Raw genomic sequence first — 23,249 nt, forward strand, 5'->3', positions numbered from 1 at the left:
GGGAGGCGACATTACATGTTGGTGATGAAGTGGTAGTACAAACTGCGGCCTGCGGAACACGAGTGAAAAATCAAGAGAGCACTGTAATTTCGAGTACTCGTGCACTATCTCTATAGCAACGGCAGCAAGGCAAAACTTTCAAAAGTGCCGTGACCAGGATTCGAACCTGGGTTATTGCGGCCACAACGCAATGTCCTAACCACTAGACGATCACGGCCACGGAGGCGCCCGCCAAAGCAGCTGGCGGGAATGCAAGTGGTGGTACACAGCAAAGCCCAGCCCACAGTGTCACGCCACAGCAGTGTCAGACACGTTCTCCATCACATGTATACAAACAAATGAACGCGCCTGCGCTGTCAGGACACTAACTACAGTGGTTAGCTGCATTCACCTCCGTGGCAATGTCTTGCAGTCCTCCAAGCCTCTTCGCTACAGGTACGTGGCTCGACAACAAGTGGACACACGCCGCATCTCTCTCGCCGTCGGGTGTTGCAGTGAATCATACTTAACGTAGCTTTCTGCACGCGTCAGCGTAGCGTCAGTCGAGCAAAGTCGAGACAAGTCGCATAAGAGGAGCAACAAAAACGCGCATTTCCGGTACCGGGAATCGAACCCGGGCCTCCTGGGTGAGAGCCAGGTATCCTAGCCACTAGACCACACCGGATAACGACGGCAGTGCTCTTCCAGCGAACGCAGCAATCACGCACGGTTAACTGACGACAACTGTAAAAAAATCCACTCTCTCACGTTATAGAACGGCGTGCTCCGGACGCATTTCGTGGACACGAACGCCAGCAATGATGAGAGCAAAAGGCGCCTACAAATCCTGTCGTTGCACCACGCACTGTTCTACGGCAATTCACGAAGCAGAAGCTGTTTTCTTTGCAGGCAATGAGTGCAGCCGTCTTCGACACAGGAAACCATTACACGTTTGGCAGCTGTGGGATTGGAACCCACGCCTCCGAAGAGACTGGTGCCTGAAACCAGCGCCTTACACCGCTCGGCCACGCTACCTACACAACACGCGCGTCACAAGAGCTGCATCCTACCCCACGAGAACACACAGCAGCGGCACAAAAATGAGACGCAAAAACTGTCAACGGTGGGATTCGAACCCACGCCTCCGAAGAGACTGGTGCCTAAAACCAGCGCCTTAGACCGCTCGGCCACGTTACCGTTGACCACAACCGGCAAAACGTTTCCTTTGTAGTACAAAGATCACTCCGAAATGTAAGTGTCTTGGCAATCGCTGTGCCGTGTATGTCCACTGCTCTCCCACTGGAAGCGTCTCTTTAGGCCATCCACAACAAGAAAATGCCGTGCCCGCCGTATGGCAGCGACGCCACTTGTCTGTAGCTGTCGTAGTTAAGGAGACAGCAGCTCCTGGATTCGAACCCACGCCTACGAAGAGACTGGTGCCTTAAACCAGTGCCTTAGAGCGCTTTTTTTCGTTGTTTTTTTTCCATGCAGCAGATCCACACATGACGTGGCTCACTGGAGTAGTATGCGACATAGGATGGAAAATACAGTTCCCGCCCGGGATCGAACTGGGGGTCCTTCTGCGTGTGAAGCAGACGCGATAACCGCTACACTACTTTTTTTTTATTTTTGAGCGCTCGGCCACGCTACGTGCGCTGCATTGGGCGCCAGTTTTCCCAGCATTTGTAGAAACAGTGCACGTCACAGCTTCCTGTTCTGCTGGCACTGGTTGCTCATCCATCGCACTTCAAACAACTGCCCTTTTCGACTGCAGAGAGCAGCGGACGTCCGCGCTCTGGGAGGCGACATTACATGTTGGTGATGAAGTGGTAGTACAAACTGCGGCCTGCGGAACACGAGTGAAAAATCAAGAGAGCACTGTAATTTCGAGTACTCGTGCACTATCTCTATAGCAACGGCAGCAAGGCAAAACTTTCAAAAGTGCCGTGACCAGGATTCGAACCTGGGTTATTGCGGCCACAACGCAATGTCCTAACCACTAGACGATCACGGCCACGGAGGCGCCCGCCAAAGCAGCTGGCGGGAATGCAAGTGGTGGTACACAGCAAAGCCCAGCCCACAGTGTCACGCCACAGCAGTGTCAGACACGTTCTCCATCACATGTATACAAACAAATGAACGCGCCTGCGCTGTCAGGACACTAACTACAGTGGTTAGCTGCATTCACCTCCGTGGCAATGTCTTGCAGTCCTCCAAGCCTCTTCGCTACAGGTACGTGGCTCGACAACAAGTGGACACACGCCGCATCTCTCTCGCCGTCGGGTGTTGCCGTGAATCATACTTAACGTAGCTTTCTGAACGCGTCAGCGTAGCGTCAGTCGAGCAAAGTCGACACAAGTCGCATAAGAGGAGCAACAAAAACGCGCATTTCCGGTACCGGGAATCGAACCCGGGCCTCCTGGGTGAGAGCCAGGTATCCTAGCCACTAGACCACACCGGATAACGACGGCAGTGCTCTTCCAGCGAACGCAGCAATCACGCACGGTTAACTGACGACAACTGTAAAAAAATCCACTCTCTCACGTTATAGAACGGCGTGCTCCGGACGCATTTCGTGGACACGAACGCCAGCAATGATGAGAGCAAAAGGCGCCTACAAATCCTGTCGTTGCACCACGCACTGTTCTACGGCAATTCACGAAGCAGAAGCTGTTTTCTTTGCAGGCAATGAGTGCAGCCGTCTTCGACACAGGAAACCATTACACGTTTGGCAGCTGTGGGATTGGAACCCACGCCTCCGAAGAGACTGGTGCCTGAAACCAGCGCCTTACACCGCTCGGCCACGCTACCTACACAACACGCGCGTCACAAGAGCTGCATCCTACCCCACGAGAACACACAGCAGCGGCACAAAAATGAGACGCAAAAACTGTCAACGGTGGGATTCGAACCCACGCCTCCGAAGAGACTGGTGCCTAAAACCAGCGCCTTAGACCGCTCGGCCACGTTACCGTTGACCACAACCGGCAAAACGTTTCCTTTGTAGTACAAAGATCACTCCGAAATGTAAGTGTCTTGGCAATCGCTGTGCCGTGTATGTCCACTGCTCTCCCACTGGAAGCGTCTCTTTAGGCCATCCACAACAAGAAAATGCCGTGCCCGCCGTATGGCAGCGACGCCACTTGTCTGTAGCTGTCGTAGTTAAGGAGACAGCAGCTCCTGGATTCGAACCCACGCCTACGAAGAGACTGGTGCCTTAAACCAGTGCCTTAGAGCGCTTTTTTTCGTTGTTTTTTTTCCATGCAGCAGATCCACACATGACGTGGCTCACTGGAGTAGTATGCGACATAGGATGGAAAATACAGTTCCCGCCCGGGATCGAACTGGGGGTCCTTCTGCGTGTGAAGCAGACGCGATAACCGCTACACTACTTTTTTTTTATTTTTGAGCGCTCGGCCACGCTACGTGCGCTGCATTGGGCGCCAGTTTTCCCAGCATTTGTAGAAACAGTGCACGTCACAGCTTCCTGTTCTGCTGGCACTGGTTGCTCATCCATCGCACTTCAAACAACTGCCCTTTTCGACTGCAGAGAGCAGCGGACGTCCGCGCTCTGGGAGGCGACATTACATGTTGGTGATGAAGTGGTAGTACAAACTGCGGCCTGCGGAACACGAGTGAAAAATCAAGAGAGCACTGTAATTTCGAGTACTCGTGCACTATCTCTATAGCAACGGCAGCAAGGCAAAACTTTCAAAAGTGCCGTGACCAGGATTCGAACCTGGGTTATTGCGGCCACAACGCAATGTCCTAACCACTAGACGATCACGGCCACGGAGGCGCCCGCCAAAGCAGCTGGCGGGAATGCAAGTGGTGGTACACAGCAAAGCCCAGCCCACAGTGTCACGCCACAGCAGTGTCAGACACGTTCTCCATCACATGTATACAAACAAATGAACGCGCCTGCGCTGTCAGGACACTAACTACAGTGGTTAGCTGCATTCACCTCCGTGGCAATGTCTTGCAGTCCTCCAAGCCTCTTCGCTACAGGTACGTGGCTCGACAACAAGTGGACACACGCCGCATCTCTCTCGCCGTCGGGTGTTGCCGTGAATCATACTTAACGTAGCTTTCTGAACGCGTCAGCGTAGCGTCAGTCGAGCAAAGTCGACACAAGTCGCATAAGAGGAGCAACAAAAACGCGCATTTCCGGTACCGGGAATCGAACCCGGGCCTCCTGGGTGAGAGCCAGGTATCCTAGCCACTAGACCACACCGGATAACGACGGCAGTGCTCTTCCAGCGAACGCAGCAATCACGCACGGTTAACTGACGACAACTGTAAAAAATCCACTCTCTCACGTTATAGAACGGCGTGCTCCGGACGCATTTCGTGGACACGAACGCCAGCAATGATGAGAGCAAAAGGCGCCTACAAATCCTGTCGTTGCACCACGCACTGTTCTACGGCAATTCACGAAGCAGAAGCTGTTTTCTTTGCAGGCAATGAGTGCAGCCGTCTTCGACACAGGAAACCATTACACGTTTGGCAGCTGTGGGATTGGAACCCACGCCTCCGAAGAGACTGGTGCCTGAAACCAGCGCCTTACACCGCTCGGCCACGCTACCTACACAACACGCGCGTCACAAGAGCTGCATCCTACCCCACGAGAACACACAGCAGCGGCACAAAAATGAGACGCAAAAACTGTCAACGGTGGGATTCGAACCCACGCCTCCGAAGAGACTGGTGCCTAAAACCAGCGCCTTAGACCGCTCGGCCACGTTACCGTTGACCACAACCGGCAAAACGTTTCCTTTGTAGTACAAAGATCACTCCGAAATGTAAGTGTCTTGGCAATCGCTGTGCCGTGTATGTCCACTGCTCTCCCACTGGAAGCGTCTCTTTAGGCCATCCACAACAAGAAAATGCCGTGCCCGCCGTATGGCAGCGACGCCACTTGTCTGTAGCTGTCGTAGTTAAGGAGACAGCAGCTCCTGGATTCGAACCCACGCCTACGAAGAGACTGGTGCCTTAAACCAGTGCCTTAGAGCGCTTTTTTTCGTTGTTTTTTTTCCATGCAGCAGATCCACACATGACGTGGCTCACTGGAGTAGTATGCGACATAGGATGGAAAATACAGTTCCCGCCCGGGATCGAACTGGGGGTCCTTCTGCGTGTGAAGCAGACGCGATAACCGCTACACTACTTTTTTTTTTATTTTTGAGCGCTCGGCCACGCTACGTGCGCTGCATTGGGCGCCAGTTTTCCCAGCATTTGTAGAAACAGTGCACGTCACAGCTTCCTGTTCTGCTGGCACTGGTTGCTCATCCATCGCACTTCAAACAACTGCCCTTTTCGACTGCAGAGAGCAGCGGACGTCCGCGCTCTGGGAGGCGACATTACATGTTGGTGATGAAGTGGTAGTACAAACTGCGGCCTGCGGAACACGAGTGAAAAATCAAGAGAGCACTGTAATTTCGAGTACTCGTGCACTATCTCTATAGCAACGGCAGCAAGGCAAAACTTTCAAAAGTGCCGTGACCAGGATTCGAACCTGGGTTATTGCGGCCACAACGCAATGTCCTAACCACTAGACGATCACGGCCACGGAGGCGCCCGCCAAAGCAGCTGGCGGGAATGCAAGTGGTGGTACACAGCAAAGCCCAGCCCACAGTGTCACGCCACAGCAGTGTCAGACACGTTCTCCATCACATGTATACAAACAAATGAACGCGCCTGCGCTGTCAGGACACTAACTACAGTGGTTAGCTGCATTCACCTCCGTGGCAATGTCTTGCAGTCCTCCAAGCCTCTTCGCTACAGGTACGTGGCTCGACAACAAGTGGACACACGCCGCATCTCTCTCGCCGTCGGGTGTTGCCGTGAATCATACTTAACGTAGCTTTCTGCACGCGTCAGCGTAGCGTCAGTCGAGCAAAGTCGAGACAAGTCGCATAAGAGGAGCAACAAAAACGCGCATTTCCGGTACCGGGAATCGAACCCGGGCCTCCTGGGTGAGAGCCAGGCATCCTAGCCACTAGACCACACCGGATAACGACGGCAGTGCTCTTCCAGCGAACGCAGCAATCACGCACGGTTAACTGACGACAACTGTAAAAAAATCCACTCTCTCACGTTATAGAACGGCGTGCTCCGGACGCATTTCGTGGACACGAACGCCAGCAATGATGAGAGCAAAAGGCGCCTACAAATCCTGTCGTTGCACCACGCACTGTTCTACGGCAATTCACGAAGCAGAAGCTGTTTTCTTTGCAGGCAATGAGTGCAGCCGTCTTCGACACAGGAAACCATTACACGTTTGGCAGCTGTGGGATTGGAACCCACGCCTCCGAAGAGACTGGTGCCTGAAACCAGCGCCTTACACCGCTCGGCCACGCTACCTACACAACACGCGCGTCACAAGAGCTGCATCCTACCCCACGAGAACACACAGCAGCGGCACAAAAATGAGACGCAAAAACTGTCAACGGTGGGATTCGAACCCACGCCTCCGAAGAGACTGGTGCCTAAAACCAGCGCCTTAGACCGCTCGGCCACGTTACCGTTGACCACAACCGGCAAAACGTTTCCTTTGTAGTACAAAGATCACTCCGAAATGTAAGTGTCTTGGCAATCGCTGTGCCGTGTATGTCCACTGCTCTCCCACTGGAAGCGTCTCTTTAGGCCATCCACAACAAGAAAATGCCGTGCCCGCCGTATGGGAGCGACGCCACTTGTCTGTAGCTGTCGTAGTTAAGGAGACAGCAGCTCCTGGATTCGAACCCACGCCTACGAAGAGACTGGTGCCTTAAACCAGTGCCTTAGAGCGCTTTTTTTCGTTGTTTTTTTTCCATGCAGCAGATCCACACATGACGTGGCTCACTGGAGTAGTATGCGACATAGGATGGAAAATACAGTTCCCGCCCGGGATCGAACTGGGGGTCCTTCTGCGTGTGAAGCAGACGCGATAACCGCTACACTACTTTTTTTTTATTTTTGAGCGCTCGGCCACGCTACGTGCGCTGCATTGGGCGCCAGTTTTCCCAGCATTTGTAGAAACAGTGCACGTCACAGCTTCCTGTTCTGCTGGCACTGGTTGCTCATCCATCGCACTTCAAACAACTGCCCTTTTCGACTGCAGAGAGCAGCGGACGTCCGCGCTCTGGGAGGCGACATTACATGTTGGTGATGAAGTGGTAGTACAAACTGCGGCCTGCGGAACACGAGTGAAAAATCAAGAGAGCACTGTAATTTCGAGTACTCGTGCACTATCTCTATAGCAACGGCAGCAAGGCAAAACTTTCAAAAGTGCCGTGACCAGGATTCGAACCTGGGTTATTGCGGCCACAACGCAATGTCCTAACCACTAGACGATCACGGCCACGGAGGCGCCCGCCAAAGCAGCTGGCGGGAATGCAAGTGGTGGTACACAGCAAAGCCCAGCCCACAGTGTCACGCCACAGCAGTGTCAGACACGTTCTCCATCACATGTATACAAACAAATGAACGCGCCTGCGCTGTCAGGACACTAACTACAGTGGTTAGCTGCATTCACCTCCGTGGCAATGTCTTGCAGTCCTCCAAGCCTCTTCGCTACAGGTACGTGGCTCGACAACAAGTGGACACACGCCGCATCTCTCTCGCCGTCGGGTGTTGCCGTGAATCATACTTAACGTAGCTTTCTGAACGCGTCAGCGTAGCGTCAGTCGAGCAAAGTCGACACAAGTCGCATAAGAGGAGCAACAAAAACGCGCATTTCCGGTACCGGGAATCGAACCCGGGCCTCCTGGGTGAGAGCCAGGTATCCTAGCCACTAGACCACACCGGATAACGACGGCAGTGCTCTTCCAGCGAACGCAGCAATCACGCACGGTTAACTGACGACAACTGTAAAAAAATCCACTCTCTCACGTTATAGAACGGCGTGCTCCGGACGCATTTCGTGGACACGAACGCCAGCAATGATGAGAGCAAAAGGCGCCTACAAATCCTGTCGTTGCACCACGCACTGTTCTACGGCAATTCACGAAGCAGAAGCTGTTTTCTTTGCAGGCAATGAGTGCAGCCGTCTTCGACACAGGAAACCATTACACGTTTGGCAGCTGTGGGATTGGAACCCACGCCTCCGAAGAGACTGGTGCCTGAAACCAGCGCCTTACACCGCTCGGCCACGCTACCTACACAACACGCGCGTCACAAGAGCTGCATCCTACCCCACGAGAACACACAGCAGCGGCACAAAAATGAGACGCAAAAACTGTCAACTTTTTTTTTTTTTTTTTTTTTTTTTTTTTTTTTTTTTTTTTTTTTTTTTTTTTTTTTTTTTTTTTAGCGGGCCTCCCAACTCCCCTTATAGCCCGGCCTTGCGCTCTCCATAATTGCCGTCGTTGGCGAGCTTCGGTGGCTATACAAGTAGTCGATGTAGCTCCCCCGATGACATTGAACGTGAGTGTTCCCCCGTTGATCCAGATATTCCTGCGTAAGAGCAAGTAGTACCTCCGGATGGTCCAATGGTCCAATACGTGGGAACATACATACGAAATGAAAAAGGAATAAATCCCTCCAAATGAATGCAACGGAATGTATTGGTATGCAGCTAACAGCACACATACGAGGAGAAAAAAAAATACTTTCCTAGAGAAACTAGTAAATAAACAAGAACCCTAACTTCAAATGAAAGTAATTCGACCCGTGCGTCATTGGAAAACCATGTCTGGAAAACACCACATCAACCAACTTGAAACTAAAAACGCCGATTGACCACCTCGGTCATTTCGACACAGCAGTAAAAAAAAAACACAAAGAAAGCACATAAAAAAAGGAACAATTGGTTAGGCAAGGCACAGACCGACAGGAAACTGCATGAAAGTACACAAAGTACAATGCTGCAAGAGAGGTCCTTGCCACTAATTAAAGTAATGGAAAACAAAAAGCGTCCACCGCTGTAAGAAAAAAAAAATTAGCAATAGAACATCGGCCACTCGATGATTAAACAAAAAAGAAAGGATGACGGAGAACTACGAAAGCATCAAGGTGCGCACGACAGTAAATTTCGTCGAGCAACACATACACAACATGACGGAGACTACAATTTAATATTTTCGTTACGTTACGTTCCTGTCTAAATCTGTTCACTTCATGGACGGTACAGGGAAACTATATATAAGGAATTAATCAGAATCAAGAATAATTTAAACTCTTGTTGAATACATGAGACAGAGCAGCATTCAAAAAATTGGAAAAAGTCTCTTGATAAGTTGCACGGACGCGTTCGGTATTATGTTCAGTCCAAAGGTAAGTAAGGAAGTCCAGTTTATCAGTCAATCCGAGAGAAAACATAGAATGAATAGTGTGTCCAATGATCCAAATCGTGGCATTGCGTTTGGCTACAGGGTAAGCCCTACACTGCGGCACTATGGCGTCGATCGCGGTCACATGATGCGTAGCCACTCTGTTAATCAAGCGTATCATATCACGTGCAGTGTCCCAAACAACGCTGAATTTGCGACACACAAAACGATGTTCAAGAGTGTCCTCTTCAGCGCACATTTCACAAGCACTGGACCGGATAAGATGGATGGACTGTAATTTTGAGTTCGTCGAAATTGTACGATTCACTAATTTATACCACGTCGCACGTACTTCCGCCGGGACGACCTTAGATGCAACATTTTTCCACACGGTATCCCAGTCGTACTGCGGCAACCGTTGTTCCCATTTATTCTTCGGTGGATTCCCGCGAAGTGCTCGTATGATATCACTGACCGTGCGTCCACTGACATAGCTGCTAACAACGTAACTACCATAAAGGTAGAAGTGGCGCACATAATTTACCGTATAAGGAACATCAGAAACAAAAACTGGAGCAGCCACCGAATGTGGTCGATATTTGGCAAACAGAACCGCCGTCACACTACGAGGCCCTTTTTCAACCACCGCAGTAGTCCTTCGAAAGAACAACGCCGCACATTTTGCGTGGAGATCAACCAGACCCAGCCCCCCCTCCGTCACGCTCAAAGTGCACGTGTCCATGGACACCTTAAAAATATTGCCTTTCCACAACAGCCAGTAGACTGCGTGTTTGATGGCACGTTCAAGTTTTTTCGGCAATGGCAGAATCTGGGCCAAGTACCACGCTTTGGCAAGTACACAGGTATTTATGAGGAATACTTTTTCGCCAAGCGCCAGATTCCTGACAGCGTGGATTTTCGCCAGCGCACGAATCTGATGAAGCGTCGTGCGCCAGTTTAGCGCCGCCATCCGTTGGACGTCGTCCGTCAGAACAATGCCCAGAACTTTGTACTGCTGTTTAATACAGTACCAGTGACGGTGGACAGCACGCATGCGCGGCGTGAGGGGGAGTAGAGCCGTCTTATTAGTACTTACGACCGCCCCAGTCGCTGCCTCAAACTGTTTCAGAGCACTGTACAGCCTATCGATGTCACCCGGCTGTTCAATAAACACCCCCAAATCATCAGCATAGGCCTTGCAGATTAGGTGCTCGTCACCCACTCTGATGCCCCGACATTCATGGCAAATGGAACGAAGGAGAGGGTCTAACGCTAAGGCATACAGGCCCATCGAGAGAGGGCAGCCTTGACGCACAGAACGCCTTATTTGTATCGTATCACTGAGGTGGCCATTAATGCTAACGCGTGACGTGGCATTGCGCAAAAAATTTTGAATCAGCCGTGTAAACTTCAGCCCGAAACCCATTCTGGTCATGACTTTCTGTAAATAAAAATGACTTATTCGATCAAATGCATTTTTAAAATCTACTAATAAAATTCCAGCAGTCCGCACCCTGGCGCTTTTGACATATCCTATACAGTCTCTATATGCCAAAATAGCGTCGAAGATGGTTCGATCGCTTACCGCGCACGTCTGATTTTCACTGAGAACTTTCGGCAGAACTTGCTTCATCCTAATTGCGACACACCGTGCCACAATTTTGTAATCCGAGTTTAACAAAGTTATAGGTCGGACATTGTCAATGCTCGGCACAGCTGTGGTTTTCGGAACGAGGGCAATACAGCCCTCTTCAAATTCTGCCGGTATAGCAATGCCGTTTTGAATGTCATTGGCAACTGCAAGTAGAGTATCGCTCAGAACATTAAAAAACTTGAGATAAAATTCTACTGGTATCCCATCTACACCGGGAGACTTCCCCCGCGGACTGCCGTGAACAGCCTCCCTTAGTTCCTCAAGAGTAAAGGTTGCGTTAAGATGAGCCCTATCGGTGCGGCTCAAAACATTTGGCGTCTGTTGCAATAGCCACCGCATCGCGCCAGGAATCACAGCGACATCGTTGAAAAGAGACGCAAAGTGCTCAGAAATTTCCCGTTCAATTTGGCCCACGTCAGAGGTTCTTGTACCGTCACGTGTGATCCAAGTATCAATGCGTAACTTCGCGCGCCTCCTTCTCTCCCTATTTAGATGGTACACAGATAACGCCTCCCCGTCCACGACACCCACCGGCTGACTTCGAATAACCGGGCCGTCACATTTCTGCCTCAGCTCGTGGAACAGTTTGGCCTTAAACTGCTTGAGAGTAGGAAGAAGTTCGGGCTGGGCTGTAACTCGCTGGGCGAGATCACGCAGACAACTCTGATAAAAACGCGCTGTCTCACGACGCCAATGAGCAGCTTCACGGCTAAAATTAATTAAAAATGCCCTTATAGCCGGCTTGGCAACCTTCACCCACCACTCAAGAGTGCTGCGTGCTGCAGGCTTGGCCTGCAAGACGCTTTGCCACATGACCGTAAACTGTCGATTAAAATGTACATCACTTAAAAGGCTGCAGTTAAACTTCCACAACGTCTTCCGACGAGGAATACGGGGAAGAGATAAAATGAGTCGACATACATAACCACAGTGATCAGAAAAAAGAACTGGATGAACTTCTGCCTCTAAAACATTAGTCACAAGCGGGGACGACACATAAATCCTGTCAAGACGACTATGGCCCGTGGGATAAAAATAGGTAAACTCCGTTGTGTGAGGGTGGAGCACACGCCACGTATCTCGGAGCCGGAGTCCATCAACTAGAGCAGAAAGTCCCGGACACCTATTGGGTCTAGGCTCCTGGTCCCTGTCTTCTATAACAGCATTAAAATCTCCCCCAACAACTAAGTTGTCCCGATTGCGGTGAAGAAAATAACAGAAGTCCTGAGAATAAAATCTGTTCCTTGCAGGCGTGCTACCAGAAGGGGCATAAACATTAACAAAAACAAAACCATTAACAGTACACGCAATAGCACGGCCATCCGGCAAACATTCAATACATTGTACGTCATGACCAGAACGGACTAAAATCACCGTGCCTGTTCCTTCCAATGACACTACGTTATCAATAACAATAAAATCGGTAAAAGTAGCAAAAAACGACAAGGCGTCACGCGTAACCTCTTGTAGAAATGCTATGTGACAATTATTGGCACGTAAAAAGGCGTGCAGGGCGGACACCTTGTACTGACTACGCATCTTGTTTACATTGACAGTAACAACATTCCACTGACGGGGATCAGACGCCATTCGGAGATAAAAAAACACAAAAGAAACTAACAGATAACAGGAAAACCTGCATCACCAGTTAAAATGTGTGCCGCAGAATTAGACAGGTTATGCACGGGTTGAAGTCCCGTCATCCGTTTCCTCCACATCCGCCGACCAATCCAGCCGGTCACGGGGAGGAGGGGGCTCGGGCACGCCTGCAAACTCCATAGGCGCGTCTGCCGTAGATCTGGACACCGCCGTGGGGGGGGAATCTAAGGAAGGTGTCGACCCAGGGTCACGCACAGACGTATGAGTGCGCCGAGGGTGTGGGTCGCCAGATTTCCGTTTGACAGGCATTTGAGCAGACGGCACAGCGTCCATGGCCAAGTCAACGTCCGTTTCGGAACCCTGCGTGCGCAAAATATCTTTAAGCCGGCGAACAGCCACGTCACGCTTACTGTCGGCAGGGGTGGTTTTCTTTACCGGCTGACTACGAGAAATGTGTCGTTGCTGGCCACGGCCTGACGTCGACGCCGGCCGGGGCGCAACTTCAACACGCTGCGGGGTCCGCTGCGAACCTTGCTGTGTCGGTTGGGACTGGGACGGCACGACGGCCTGACGGACCGGAGACGGGCTGCGAACCCGTCCGGAAGAAAAACCTGATTCCAATCGACCAGAAGTACTGGCACAGCGCAAACGTCGCGGGTTGCTAGTGCCGGCAGTATTCCGCTCGCGTCGCGATTTGGGAGCCTCTGGAAGCGAAAAACTCTCGTGGCGGTGGCCAGTAACATGGTCGGAAGTATCCACACTCGCGGACGCAGCACGCGTGGGGAACACAGGGGCGGGGTCTGATCCTGACAGCGTCACATCTCCCACAACCGATTCCGATACTGCCACAGAGCTTACTGAGGTAGCGGATGCTAATACTGATGGCGTCTCAACAACCAGAGCAGACAATGAAGCCGTACGTAACGCAGCTTCATTGACGAGGCTAGATTCTGTGAATGGCACGCGTTCCGGAACGAGTACCGACACTGTCTGTTGCTCGCTAACGGAAACGTCCTGCGACGCAGTCACATTTTCCGAAAGAGAACTAACAGTCACTTCCGACACAACGTTATGTATTGGCAAAGAGGGTGAGGTGTCCATTTCAGTAGCGTCCGCCGGTACGGCGGTTTCCTCAGCGCGTCGCGCGTCGCGGGGGGTGGGACCTATGGCGACTGCTGCCCACGTCATCTCGTCTTGACTACTACCACGTGGCAGCTGTACCGGCCGCCTACGCACAGGACAGTCCTGCCGGAAATGACCAGTACTATTACAAAAAGAACACGTCTGGGGCTGACCGCTGTACGTTATGAAAGCGCGTTGTCCTTTAATATAAACAAAAGAAGGAATATGTTTCTTCACTATCATTTTTACACTACGGATACCGTTATCCACTTGAAAAAGATAAGCAGCTGACCATTTTTCCTTTGACACCGACAAAACAGTGCCATAAGGCGTCAAAGCACTCGAAATCGTTTCGTTCCGCATTTCAAACGGTAGATTGAAAACACGCACTGTCCGTATACCAAAACCAGCATTAGACAACACAACATTACTAATTCTGCCATCAAAGTGCTTAAATTGTCGCACACCGTCATTGGCCGTTACAAGAGTGTCACACATTTCGGGAGTTGGCAACTTCAAAAACAAAGAGTTCAAAAAGGAATCCAATTGCAAACCAAGAACGTCACTGTCCGTTAAGTTCAAATCCTCGCGAAGCCATTTATGAATTTCGAAAGCGGACGGCCGAATTACCGATCGATCAAAGGCGCACTGAATGTTATTCTGACGATCCTCGGAATCACCGTGATCCATAGTACTCACTTCACTAAAAAGTACAGCACAGATGAAAAACCGCGCCGCGAAGCAACCGCCGCCGCCGCCACGAAGCACCCGTAAACACCGCCCGACACGCCGCAGCGAGCGCGCGATGTGTTCGGGCCCACGACTCCGAAGAGACTGGTGCCTAAAACCAGCGCCTTAGACCGCTCGGCCACGTTACCGTTGACCACAACCGGCAAAACGTTTCCTTTGTAGTACAAAGATCACTCCGAAATGTAAGTGTCTTGGCAATCGCTGTGCCGTGTATGTCCACTGCTCTCCCACTGGAAGCGTCTCTTTAGGCCATCCACAACAAGAAAATGCCGTGCCCGCCGTATGGGAGCGACGCCACTTGTCTGTAGCTGTCGTAGTTAAGGAGACAGCAGCTCCTGGATTCGAACCCACGCCTACGAAGAGACTGGTGCCTTAAACCAGTGCCTTAGAGCGCTTTTTTTCGTTGTTTTTTTTCCATGCAGCAGATCCACACATGACGTGGCTCACTGGAGTAGTATGCGACATAGGATGGAAAATACAGTTCCCGCCCGGGATCGAACTGGGGGTCCTTCTGCGTGTGAAGCAGACGCGATAACCGCTACACTACTTTTTTTTTTATTTTTGAGCGCTCGGCCACGCTACGTGCGCTGCATTGGGCGCCAGTTTTCCCAGCATTTGTAGAAACAGTGCACGTCACAGCTTCCTGTTCTGCTGGCACTGGTTGCTCATCCATCGCACTTCAAACAACTGCCCTTTTCGACTGCAGAGAGCAGCGGACGTCCGCGCTCTGGGAGGCGACATTACATGTTGGTGATGAAGTGGTAGTACAAACTGCGGCCTGCGGAACACGAGTGAAAAATCAAGAGAGCACTGTAATTTCGAGTACTCGTGCACTATCTCTATAGCAACGGCAGCAAGGCAAAACTTTCAAAAGTGCTGTGACCAGGATTCGAACCTGGGTTATTGCGGCCACAACGCAATGTCCTAACCACTAGACGATCACGGCCACGGAGGCGCCCGCCAAAGCAGCTGGCGGGAATGCAAGTGGTGGTACACAGCAAAGCCCAGCCCACAGTGTCACGCCACAGCAGTGTCAGACACGTTCTCCATCACATGTATACAAACAAATGAACGCGCCTGCGCTGTCAGGACACTAACTACAGTGGTTAGCTGCATTCACCTCCGTGGCAATGTCTTGCAGTCCTCCAAGCCTCTTCGCTACAGGTACGTGGCTCGACAACAAGTGGACACACGCCGCATCTCTCTCGCCGTCGGGTGTTGCCGTGAATCATACTTAACGTAGCTTTCTGAACGCGTCAGCGTAGCGTCAGTCGAGCAAAGTCGACACAAGTCGCATAAGAGGAGCAACAAAAACGCGCATTTCCGGTACCGGGAATCGAACCCGGGCCTCCTGGGTGAGAGCCAGGTATCCTAGCCACTAGACCACACCGGATAACGACGGCAGTGCTCTTCCAGCGAACGCAGCAATCACGCACGGTTAACTGACGACAACTGTAAAAAAATCCACTCTCTCACGTTATAGAACGGCGTGCTCCGGACGCATTTCGTGGACACGAACGCCAGCAATGATGAGAGCAAAAGGCGCCTACAAATCCTGTCGTTGCACCACGCACTGTTCTACGGCAATTCACGAAGCAGAAGCTGTTTTCTTTGCAGGCAATGAGTGCAGCCGTCTTCGACACAGGAAACCATTACACGTTTGGCAGCTGTGGGATTGGAACCCACGCCTCCGAAGAGACTGGTGCCTGAAACCAGCGCCTTACACCGCTCGGCCACGCTACCTACACAACACGCGCGTCACAAGAGCTGCATCCTACCCCACGAGAACACACAGCAGCGGCACAAAAATGAGACGCAAAAACTGTCAACGGTGGGATTCGAACCCACGCCTCCGAAGAGACTGGTGCCTAAAACCAGCGCCTTAGACCGCTCGGCCACGTTACCGTTGACCACAACCGGCAAAACGTTTCCTTTGTAGTACAAAGATCACTCCGAAATGTAAGTGTCTTGGCAATCGCTGTGCCGTGTATGTCCACTGCTCTCCCACTGGAAGCGTCTCTTTAGGCCATCCACAACAAGAAAATGCCGTGCCCGCCGTATGGGAGCGACGCCACTTGTCTGTAGCTGTCGTAGTTAAGGAGACAGCAGCTCCTGGATTCGAACCCACGCCTACGAAGAGACTGGTGCCTTAAACCAGTGCCTTAGAGCGCTTTTTTTCGTTGTTTTTTTTTCCATGCAGCAGATCCACACATGACGTGGCTCACTGGAGTAGTATGCGACATAGGATGGAAAATACAGTTCCCGCCCGGGATCGAACTGGGGGTCCTTCTGCGTGTGAAGCAGACGCGATAACCGCTACACTACTTTTTTTTTTATTTTTGAGCGCTCGGCCACGCTACGTGCGCTGCATTGGGCGCCAGTTTTCCCAGCATTTGTAGAAACAGTGCACGTCACAGCTTCCTGTTCTGCTGGCACTGGTTGCTCATCCATCGCACTTCAAACAACTGCCCTTTTCGACTGCAGAGAGCAGCGGACGTCCGCGCTCTGGGAGGCGACATTACATGTTGGTGATGAAGTGGTAGTACAAACTGCGGCCTGCGGAACACGAGTGAAAAATCAAGAGAGCACTGTAATTTCGAGTACTCGTGCACTATCTCTATAGCAACGGCAGCAAGGCAAAACTTTCAAAAGTGCCGTGACCAGGATTCGAACCTGGGTTATTGCGGCCACAACGCAATGTCCTAACCACTAGACGATCACGGCCACGGAGGCGCCCGCCAAAGCAGCTGGCGGGAATGCAAGTGGTGGTACACAGCAAAGCCCAGCCCACAGTGTCACGCCACAGCAGTGTCAGACACGTTCTCCATCACATGTATACAAACAAATGAACGCGCCTGCGCTGTCAGGACACTAACTACAGTGGTTAGCTGCATTCACCTCCGTGGCAATGTCTTGCAGTCCTCCAAGCCTCTTCGCTACAGGTACGTGGCTCGACAACAAGTGGACACACGCCGCATCTCTCTCGCCGTCGGGTGTTGCCGTGAATCATACTTAACGTAGCTTTCTGAACGCGTCAGCGTAGCGTCAGTCGAGCAAAGTCGACACAAGTCGCATAAGAGGAGCAACAAAAACGCGCATTTCCGGTACCGGGAATCGAACCCGGGCCTCCTGGGTGAGAGCCAGGTATCCTAGCCACTAGACCACACCGGATAACGACGGCAGTGCTCTTCCAGCGAACGCAGCAATCACGCACGGTTAACTGACGACAACTGTAAAAAAATCCACTCTCTCACGTTATAGAACGGCGTGCTCCGGACGCATTTCGTGGACACGAACGCCAGCAATGATGAGAGCAAAAGGCGCCTACAAATCCTGTCGTTGCACCACGCACTGTTCTACGGCAATTCACGAAGCAGAAGCTGTTTTCTTTGCAGGCAATGAGTGCAGCCGTCTTCGACACAGGAAACCATTACACGTTTGGCAGCTGTGGGATTGGAACCCACGCCTCCGAAGAGACTGGTGCCTGAAACCAGCGCCTTACACCGCTCGGCCACGCTACCTACACAACACGCGCGTCACAAGAGCTGCATCCTACCCCACGAGAACACACAGCAGCGGCACAAAAATGAGACGCAAAAACTGTCAACGGTGGGATTCGAACCCACGCCTCCGAAGAGACTGGTGCCTAAAACCAGCGCCTTAGACCGCTCGGCCACGTTACCGTTGACCACAACCGGCAAAACGTTTCCTTTGTAGTACAAAGATCACTCCGAAATGTAAGTGTCTTGGCAATCGCTGTGCCGTGTATGTCCACTGCTCTCCCACTGGAAGCGTCTCTTTAGGCCATCCACAACAAGAAAATGCCGTGCCCGCCGTATGGGAGCGACGCCACTTGTCTGTAGCTGTCGTAGTTAAGGAGACAGCAGCTCCTGGATTCGAACCCACGCCTACGAAGAGACTGGTGCCTTAAACCAGTGCCTTAGAGCGCTTTTTTTCGTTGTTTTTTTTCCATGCAGCAGATCCACACATGACGTGGCTCACTGGAGTAGTATGCGACATAGGATGGAAAATACAGTTCCCGCCCGGGATCGAACTGGGGGTCCTTCTGCGTGTGAAGCAGACGCGATAACCGCTACACTACTTTTTTTTTTATTTTTGAGCGCTCGGCCACGCTACGTGCGCTGCATTGGGCGCCAGTTTTCCCAGCATTTGTAGAAACAGTGCACGTCACAGCTTCCTGTTCTGCTGGCACTGGTTGCTCATCCATCGCACTTCAAACAACTGCCCTTTTCGACTGCAGAGAGCAGCGGACGTCCGCGCTCTGGGAGGCGACATTACATGTTGGTGATGAAGTGGTAGTACAAACTGCGGCCTGCGGAACACGAGTGAAAAATCAAGAGAGCACTGTAATTTCGAGTACTCGTGCACTATCTCTATAGCAACGGCAGCAAGGCAAAACTTTCAAAAGTGCTGTGACCAGGATTCGAACCTGGGTTATTGCGGCCACAACGCAATGTCCTAACCACTAGACGATCACGGCCACGGAGGCGCCCGCCAAAGCAGCTGGCGGGAATGCAAGTGGTGGTACACAGCAAAGCCCAGCCCACAGTGTCACGCCACAGCAGTGTCAGACACGTTCTCCATCACATGTATACAAACAAATGAACGCGCCTGCGCTGTCAGGACACTAACTACAGTGGTTAGCTGCATTCACCTCCGTGGCAATGTCTTGCAGTCCTCCAAGCCTCTTCGCTACAGGTACGTGGCTCGACAACAAGTGGACACACGCCGCATCTCTCTCGCCGTCGGGTGTTGCCGTGAATCATACTTAACGTAGCTTTCTGAACGCGTCAGCGTAGCGTCAGTCGAGCAAAGTCGACACAAGTCGCATAAGAGGAGCAACAAAAACGCGCATTTCCGGTACCGGGAATCGAACCCGGGCCTCCTGGGTGAGAGCCAGGTATCCTAGCCACTAGACCACACCGGATAACGACGGCAGTGCTCTTCCAGCGAACGCAGCAATCACGCACGGTTAACTGACGACAACTGTAAAAAAATCCACTCTCTCACGTTATAGAACGGCGTGCTCCGGACGCATTTCGTGGACACGAACGCCAGCAATGATGAGAGCAAAAGGCGCCTACAAATCCTGTCGTTGCACCACGCACTGTTCTACGGCAATTCACGAAGCAGAAGCTGTTTTCTTTGCAGGCAATGAGTGCAGCCGTCTTCGACACAGGAAACCATTACACGTTTGGCAGCTGTGGGATTGGAACCCACGCCTCCGAAGAGACTGGTGCCTGAAACCAGCGCCTTACACCGCTCGGCCACGCTACCTACACAACACGCGCGTCACAAGAGCTGCATCCTACCCCACGAGAACACACAGCAGCGGCACAAAAATGAGACGCAAAAACTGTCAACGGTGGGATTCGAACCCACGCCTCCGAAGAGACTGGTGCCTAAAACCAGCGCCTTAGACCGCTCGGCCACGTTACCGTTGACCACAACCGGCAAAACGTTTCCTTTGTAGTACAAAGATCACTCCGAAATGTAAGTGTCTTGGCAATCGCTGTGCCGTGTATGTCCACTGCTCTCCCACTGGAAGCGTCTCTTTAGGCCATCCACAACAAGAAAATGCCGTGCCCGCCGTATGGGAGCGACGCCACTTGTCTGTAGCTGTCGTAGTTAAGGAGACAGCAGCTCCTGGATTCGAACCCACGCCTACGAAGAGACTGGTGCCTTAAACCAGTGCCTTAGAGCGCTTTTTTTCGTTGTTTTTTTTCCATGCAGCAGATCCACACATGACGTGGCTCACTGGAGTAGTATGCGACATAGGATGGAAAATACAGTTCCCGCCCGGGATCGAACTGGGGGTCCTTCTGCGTGTGAAGCAGACGCGATAACCGCTACACTACTTTTTTTTTATTTTTGAGCGCTCGGCCACGCTACGTGCGCTGCATTGGGCGCCAGTTTTCCCAGCATTTGTAGAAACAGTGCACGTCACAGCTTCCTGTTCTGCTGGCACTGGTTGCTCATCCATCGCACTTCAAACAACTGCCCTTTTCGACTGCAGAGAGCAGCGGACGTCCGCGCTCTGGGAGGCGACATTACATGTTGGTGATGAAGTGGTAGTACAAACTGCGGCCTGCGGAACACGAGTGAAAAATCAAGAGAGCACTGTAATTTCGAGTACTCGTGCACTATCTCTATAGCAACGGCAGCAAGGCAAAACTTTCAAAAGTGCCGTGACCAGGATTCGAACCTGGGTTATTGCGGCCACAACGCAATGTCCTAACCACTAGACGATCACGGCCACGGAGGCGCCCGCCAAAGCAGCTGGCGGGAATGCAAGTGGTGGTACACAGCAAAGCCCAGCCCACAGTGTCACGCCACAGCAGTGTCAGACACGTTCTCCATCACATGTATACAAACAAATGAACGCGCCTGCGCTGTCAGGACACTAACTACAGTGGTTAGCTGCATTCACCTCCGTGGCAATGTCTTGCAGTCCTCCAAGCCTCTTCGCTACAGGTACGTGGCTCGACAACAAGTGGACACACGCCGCATCTCTCTCGCCGTCGGGTGTTGCCGTGAATCATACTTAACGTAGCTTTCTGAACGCGTCAGCGTAGCGTCAGTCGAGCAAAGTCGACACAAGTCGCATAAGAGGAGCAACAAAAACGCGCATTTCCGGTACCGGGAATCGAACCCGGGCCTCCTGGGTGAGAGCCAGGTATCCTAGCCACTAGACCACACCGGATAACGACGGCAGTGCTCTTCCAGCGAACGCAGCAATCACGCACGGTTAACTGACGACAACTGTAAAAAAATCCACTCTCTCACGTTATAGAACGGCGTGCTCCGGACGCATTTCGTGGACACGAACGCCAGCAATGATGAGAGCAAAAGGCGCCTACAAATCCTGTCGTTGCACCACGCACTGTTCTACGGCAATTCACGAAGCAGAAGCTGTTTTCTTTGCAGGCAATGAGTGCAGCCGTCTTCGACACAGGAAACCATTACACGTTTGGCAGCTGTGGGATTGGAACCCACGCCTCCGAAGAGACTGGTGCCTGAAACCAGCGCCTTACACCGCTCGGCCACGCTACCTACACAACACGCGCGTCACAAGAGCTGCATCCTACCCCACGAGAACACACAGCAGCGGCACAAAAATGAGACGCAAAAACTGTCAACGGTGGGATTCGAACCCACGCCTCCGAAGAGACTGGTGCCTAAAACCAGCGCCTTAGACCGCTCGGCCACGTTACCGTTGACCACAACCGGCAAAACGTTTCCTTTGTAGTACAAAGATCACTCCGAAATGTAAGTGTCTTGGCAATCGCTGTGCCGTGTATGTCCACTGCTCTCCCACTGGAAGCGTCTCTTTAGGCCATCCACAACAAGAAAATGCCGTGCCCGCCGTATGGGAGCGACGCCACTTGTCTGTAGCTGTCGTAGTTAAGGAGACAGCAGCTCCTGGATTCGAACCCACGCCTACGAAGAGACTGGTGCCTTAAACCAGTGCCTTAGAGCGCTTTTTTTCGTTGTTTTTTTTCCATGCAGCAGATCCACACATGACGTGGCTCACTGGAGTAGTATGCGACATAGGATGGAAAATACAGTTCCCGCCCGGGATCGAACTGGGGGTCCTTCTGCGTGTGAAGCAGACGCGATAACCGCTACACTACTTTTTTTTTTATTTTTGAGCGCTCGGCCACGCTACGTGCGCTGCATTGGGCGCCAGTTTTCCCAGCATTTGTAGAAACAGTGCACGTCACAGCTTCCTGTTCTGCTGGCACTGGTTGCTCATCCATCGCACTTCAAACAACTGCCCTTTTCGACTGCAGAGAGCAGCGGACGTCCGCGCTCTGGGAGGCGACATTACATGTTGGTGATGAAGTGGTAGTACAAACTGCGGCCTGCGGAACACGAGTGAAAAATCAAGAGAGCACTGTAATTTCGAGTACTCGTGCACTATCTCTATAGCAACGGCAGCAAGGCAAAACTTTCAAAAGTGCTGTGACCAGGATTCGAACCTGGGTTATTGCGGCCACAACGCAATGTCCTAACCACTAGACGATCACGGCCACGGAGGCGCCCGCCAAAGCAGCTGGCGGGAATGCAAGTGGTGGTACACAGCAAAGCCCAGCCCACAGTGTCACGCCACAGCAGTGTCAGACACGTTCTCCATCACATGTATACAAACAAATGAACGCGCCTGCGCTGTCAGGACACTAACTACAGTGGTTAGCTGCATTCACCTCCGTGGCAATGTCTTGCAGTCCTCCAAGCCTCTTCGCTACAGGTACGTGGCTCGACAACAAGTGGACACACGCCGCATCTCTCTCGCCGTCGGGTGTTGCCGTGAATCATACTTAACGTAGCTTTCTGAACGCGTCAGCGTAGCGTCAGTCGAGCAAAGTCGACACAAGTCGCATAAGAGGAGCAACAAAAACGCGCATTTCCGGTACCGGGAATCGAACCCGGGCCTCCTGGGTGAGAGCCAGGTATCCTAGCCACTAGACCACACCGGATAACGACGGCAGTGCTCTTCCAGCGAACGCAGCAATCACGCACGGTTAACTGACGACAACTGTAAAAAAATCCACTCTCTCACGTTATAGAACGGCGTGCTCCGGACGCATTTCGTGGACACGAACGCCAGCAATGATGAGAGCAAAAGGCGCCTACAAATCCTGTCGTTGCACCACGCACTGTTCTACGGCAATTCACGAAGCAGAAGCTGTTTTCTTTGCAGGCAATGAGTGCAGCCGTCTTCGACACAGGAAACCATTACACGTTTGGCAGCTGTGGGATTGGAACCCACGCCTCCGAAGAGACTGGTGCCTGAAACCAGCGCCTTACACCGCTCGGCCACGCTACCTACACAACACGCGCGTCACAAGAGCTGCATCCTACCCCACGAG

The 23,249-nt window shown here is 52.0% G+C and overlaps 38 non-coding genes across 38 annotated transcripts; all 38 read right to left on the reverse strand.

The window, feature by feature from the left end:
- Positions 1–145: 145 nt before the first annotated feature.
- On the reverse strand, positions 146–217 carry Trnah-gug (transfer RNA histidin (anticodon GUG)). Its single transcript has one exon. It is a non-coding gene; the product is annotated as a tRNA-His (tRNA).
- A 375-nt stretch (positions 218–592) lies between these two features.
- Positions 593–664, reverse strand: Trnae-cuc (transfer RNA glutamic acid (anticodon CUC)). Its single transcript has one exon. It is a non-coding gene; the product is annotated as a tRNA-Glu (tRNA).
- Positions 665–932: 268 nt separating this feature from the next.
- On the reverse strand, positions 933–1,014 carry Trnal-cag (transfer RNA leucine (anticodon CAG)). The gene has a single exon. It is a non-coding gene; the product is annotated as a tRNA-Leu (tRNA).
- Positions 1,015–1,094: 80 nt separating this feature from the next.
- Positions 1,095–1,182, reverse strand: Trnal-uag (transfer RNA leucine (anticodon UAG)). Its single transcript has one exon. It is a non-coding gene; the product is annotated as a tRNA-Leu (tRNA).
- A 739-nt stretch (positions 1,183–1,921) lies between these two features.
- On the reverse strand, positions 1,922–1,993 carry Trnah-gug (transfer RNA histidin (anticodon GUG)). Its single transcript has one exon. It is a non-coding gene; the product is annotated as a tRNA-His (tRNA).
- Positions 1,994–2,368: 375 nt separating this feature from the next.
- Positions 2,369–2,440, reverse strand: Trnae-cuc (transfer RNA glutamic acid (anticodon CUC)). Its single transcript has one exon. It is a non-coding gene; the product is annotated as a tRNA-Glu (tRNA).
- Positions 2,441–2,708: 268 nt separating this feature from the next.
- On the reverse strand, positions 2,709–2,790 carry Trnal-cag (transfer RNA leucine (anticodon CAG)). Its single transcript has one exon. It is a non-coding gene; the product is annotated as a tRNA-Leu (tRNA).
- An 80-nt stretch (positions 2,791–2,870) lies between these two features.
- On the reverse strand, positions 2,871–2,958 carry Trnal-uag (transfer RNA leucine (anticodon UAG)). Its single transcript has one exon. It is a non-coding gene; the product is annotated as a tRNA-Leu (tRNA).
- A 739-nt stretch (positions 2,959–3,697) lies between these two features.
- Positions 3,698–3,769, reverse strand: Trnah-gug (transfer RNA histidin (anticodon GUG)). The gene has a single exon. It is a non-coding gene; the product is annotated as a tRNA-His (tRNA).
- Positions 3,770–4,144: 375 nt separating this feature from the next.
- Positions 4,145–4,216, reverse strand: Trnae-cuc (transfer RNA glutamic acid (anticodon CUC)). The gene has a single exon. It is a non-coding gene; the product is annotated as a tRNA-Glu (tRNA).
- Positions 4,217–4,483: 267 nt separating this feature from the next.
- Trnal-cag (transfer RNA leucine (anticodon CAG)) lies at positions 4,484–4,565 on the reverse strand. The gene has a single exon. It is a non-coding gene; the product is annotated as a tRNA-Leu (tRNA).
- An 80-nt stretch (positions 4,566–4,645) lies between these two features.
- Trnal-uag (transfer RNA leucine (anticodon UAG)) lies at positions 4,646–4,733 on the reverse strand. Its single transcript has one exon. It is a non-coding gene; the product is annotated as a tRNA-Leu (tRNA).
- A 740-nt stretch (positions 4,734–5,473) lies between these two features.
- Positions 5,474–5,545, reverse strand: Trnah-gug (transfer RNA histidin (anticodon GUG)). The gene has a single exon. It is a non-coding gene; the product is annotated as a tRNA-His (tRNA).
- A 375-nt stretch (positions 5,546–5,920) lies between these two features.
- On the reverse strand, positions 5,921–5,992 carry Trnae-cuc (transfer RNA glutamic acid (anticodon CUC)). The gene has a single exon. It is a non-coding gene; the product is annotated as a tRNA-Glu (tRNA).
- Positions 5,993–6,260: 268 nt separating this feature from the next.
- Trnal-cag (transfer RNA leucine (anticodon CAG)) lies at positions 6,261–6,342 on the reverse strand. Its single transcript has one exon. It is a non-coding gene; the product is annotated as a tRNA-Leu (tRNA).
- An 80-nt stretch (positions 6,343–6,422) lies between these two features.
- Positions 6,423–6,510, reverse strand: Trnal-uag (transfer RNA leucine (anticodon UAG)). The gene has a single exon. It is a non-coding gene; the product is annotated as a tRNA-Leu (tRNA).
- A 739-nt stretch (positions 6,511–7,249) lies between these two features.
- Trnah-gug (transfer RNA histidin (anticodon GUG)) lies at positions 7,250–7,321 on the reverse strand. Its single transcript has one exon. It is a non-coding gene; the product is annotated as a tRNA-His (tRNA).
- A 375-nt stretch (positions 7,322–7,696) lies between these two features.
- On the reverse strand, positions 7,697–7,768 carry Trnae-cuc (transfer RNA glutamic acid (anticodon CUC)). The gene has a single exon. It is a non-coding gene; the product is annotated as a tRNA-Glu (tRNA).
- A 268-nt stretch (positions 7,769–8,036) lies between these two features.
- On the reverse strand, positions 8,037–8,118 carry Trnal-cag (transfer RNA leucine (anticodon CAG)). Its single transcript has one exon. It is a non-coding gene; the product is annotated as a tRNA-Leu (tRNA).
- Positions 8,119–15,229: 7,111 nt separating this feature from the next.
- Trnah-gug (transfer RNA histidin (anticodon GUG)) lies at positions 15,230–15,301 on the reverse strand. Its single transcript has one exon. It is a non-coding gene; the product is annotated as a tRNA-His (tRNA).
- Positions 15,302–15,676: 375 nt separating this feature from the next.
- Positions 15,677–15,748, reverse strand: Trnae-cuc (transfer RNA glutamic acid (anticodon CUC)). The gene has a single exon. It is a non-coding gene; the product is annotated as a tRNA-Glu (tRNA).
- A 268-nt stretch (positions 15,749–16,016) lies between these two features.
- On the reverse strand, positions 16,017–16,098 carry Trnal-cag (transfer RNA leucine (anticodon CAG)). The gene has a single exon. It is a non-coding gene; the product is annotated as a tRNA-Leu (tRNA).
- An 80-nt stretch (positions 16,099–16,178) lies between these two features.
- Trnal-uag (transfer RNA leucine (anticodon UAG)) lies at positions 16,179–16,266 on the reverse strand. Its single transcript has one exon. It is a non-coding gene; the product is annotated as a tRNA-Leu (tRNA).
- A 741-nt stretch (positions 16,267–17,007) lies between these two features.
- On the reverse strand, positions 17,008–17,079 carry Trnah-gug (transfer RNA histidin (anticodon GUG)). The gene has a single exon. It is a non-coding gene; the product is annotated as a tRNA-His (tRNA).
- A 375-nt stretch (positions 17,080–17,454) lies between these two features.
- On the reverse strand, positions 17,455–17,526 carry Trnae-cuc (transfer RNA glutamic acid (anticodon CUC)). Its single transcript has one exon. It is a non-coding gene; the product is annotated as a tRNA-Glu (tRNA).
- A 268-nt stretch (positions 17,527–17,794) lies between these two features.
- Trnal-cag (transfer RNA leucine (anticodon CAG)) lies at positions 17,795–17,876 on the reverse strand. Its single transcript has one exon. It is a non-coding gene; the product is annotated as a tRNA-Leu (tRNA).
- An 80-nt stretch (positions 17,877–17,956) lies between these two features.
- Trnal-uag (transfer RNA leucine (anticodon UAG)) lies at positions 17,957–18,044 on the reverse strand. Its single transcript has one exon. It is a non-coding gene; the product is annotated as a tRNA-Leu (tRNA).
- Positions 18,045–18,784: 740 nt separating this feature from the next.
- On the reverse strand, positions 18,785–18,856 carry Trnah-gug (transfer RNA histidin (anticodon GUG)). The gene has a single exon. It is a non-coding gene; the product is annotated as a tRNA-His (tRNA).
- Positions 18,857–19,231: 375 nt separating this feature from the next.
- On the reverse strand, positions 19,232–19,303 carry Trnae-cuc (transfer RNA glutamic acid (anticodon CUC)). The gene has a single exon. It is a non-coding gene; the product is annotated as a tRNA-Glu (tRNA).
- Positions 19,304–19,571: 268 nt separating this feature from the next.
- Trnal-cag (transfer RNA leucine (anticodon CAG)) lies at positions 19,572–19,653 on the reverse strand. The gene has a single exon. It is a non-coding gene; the product is annotated as a tRNA-Leu (tRNA).
- An 80-nt stretch (positions 19,654–19,733) lies between these two features.
- Positions 19,734–19,821, reverse strand: Trnal-uag (transfer RNA leucine (anticodon UAG)). Its single transcript has one exon. It is a non-coding gene; the product is annotated as a tRNA-Leu (tRNA).
- Positions 19,822–20,560: 739 nt separating this feature from the next.
- On the reverse strand, positions 20,561–20,632 carry Trnah-gug (transfer RNA histidin (anticodon GUG)). The gene has a single exon. It is a non-coding gene; the product is annotated as a tRNA-His (tRNA).
- A 375-nt stretch (positions 20,633–21,007) lies between these two features.
- Trnae-cuc (transfer RNA glutamic acid (anticodon CUC)) lies at positions 21,008–21,079 on the reverse strand. The gene has a single exon. It is a non-coding gene; the product is annotated as a tRNA-Glu (tRNA).
- A 268-nt stretch (positions 21,080–21,347) lies between these two features.
- On the reverse strand, positions 21,348–21,429 carry Trnal-cag (transfer RNA leucine (anticodon CAG)). The gene has a single exon. It is a non-coding gene; the product is annotated as a tRNA-Leu (tRNA).
- Positions 21,430–21,509: 80 nt separating this feature from the next.
- Positions 21,510–21,597, reverse strand: Trnal-uag (transfer RNA leucine (anticodon UAG)). The gene has a single exon. It is a non-coding gene; the product is annotated as a tRNA-Leu (tRNA).
- Positions 21,598–22,337: 740 nt separating this feature from the next.
- On the reverse strand, positions 22,338–22,409 carry Trnah-gug (transfer RNA histidin (anticodon GUG)). The gene has a single exon. It is a non-coding gene; the product is annotated as a tRNA-His (tRNA).
- Positions 22,410–22,784: 375 nt separating this feature from the next.
- Trnae-cuc (transfer RNA glutamic acid (anticodon CUC)) lies at positions 22,785–22,856 on the reverse strand. The gene has a single exon. It is a non-coding gene; the product is annotated as a tRNA-Glu (tRNA).
- A 268-nt stretch (positions 22,857–23,124) lies between these two features.
- Positions 23,125–23,206, reverse strand: Trnal-cag (transfer RNA leucine (anticodon CAG)). The gene has a single exon. It is a non-coding gene; the product is annotated as a tRNA-Leu (tRNA).
- Positions 23,207–23,249: the final 43 nt, after the last annotated feature.

Source organism: Schistocerca cancellata, unplaced genomic scaffold (genome assembly GCF_023864275.1).
Source record: "Schistocerca cancellata isolate TAMUIC-IGC-003103 unplaced genomic scaffold, iqSchCanc2.1 HiC_scaffold_422, whole genome shotgun sequence".
In the NCBI taxonomy this organism is placed as follows: Eukaryota; Metazoa; Arthropoda; class Insecta; order Orthoptera; family Acrididae; genus Schistocerca; species Schistocerca cancellata.